Consider the following 655-nt stretch of genomic DNA (forward strand, 5'->3'; position numbering starts at 1 on the left):
TTGAAAATGTGTTTGTACGCTCAGTAAAGTCAGCTAGCTGAAGAGATCCTTGTTTTGCCTACTCTGAGGCACTGAACTCTCAGGCTCTCTCCACACATTACCAAACTGACTCTTACTTCATCCTCTGAAGTTCCCTGCATACTAAATTGTCTCTTATTACTTTTATAACTGAAAGGGTCTTCAATGGCTTATGCAGCTTCTTTTTAATTTACTTATTATTTATTATTTTATCAGAGCCTCAGTTTTCCTGAAGATTAGAGAAGAGGAGATAAAAATCCGGAATGCTTCACGAATTTGCTTGCTATCCTTGTGCAGGGGCTATGCTAATCTTCTCTGTATCGTTTCAATTTTAGTATATGTGCTGCCAAAGAACTCTGCCTCTTGGTTCATCTTTTACAATTGGAGATCTTGGCCAAGTCCCTGGCAATTGATACCCCAAGCAGGGACATCCTGAGTAGGCCTGAGAGGGAAGAGCCACATGAATGAAAAGAAGAGGATGCAAGATCCTGAGAGGATGAATTTAGAGTCCTGAGAAAAGTGAAAGGCAAGCGCGTGGCACCTCAGTAAAATTTTAGTTATCTGGGATGATGGAGCAGAACTTGTTAGTGAAAGAACAAAGGTATGCACAGTTATTATGCACATTGCTAAAGCAGAC

The 655-nt window shown here is 40.6% G+C and overlaps 1 non-coding gene across 1 annotated transcript; it reads right to left on the reverse strand.

Annotated features, from left to right (window-relative positions):
- Positions 1–270: 270 nt before the first annotated feature.
- On the reverse strand, positions 271–373 carry LOC111813629. Its single transcript, XR_002818827.1, has one exon. It is a non-coding gene; the product is annotated as a U6 spliceosomal RNA (small nuclear RNA).
- Between the last annotated feature and the right edge of the window lie 282 nt (positions 374–655).

This window comes from Octodon degus, unplaced genomic scaffold, assembly GCF_000260255.1.
Source record: "Octodon degus isolate 3935 unplaced genomic scaffold, OctDeg1.0 scaffold00206, whole genome shotgun sequence".
Taxonomy (NCBI): Eukaryota; Metazoa; Chordata; class Mammalia; order Rodentia; family Octodontidae; genus Octodon; species Octodon degus.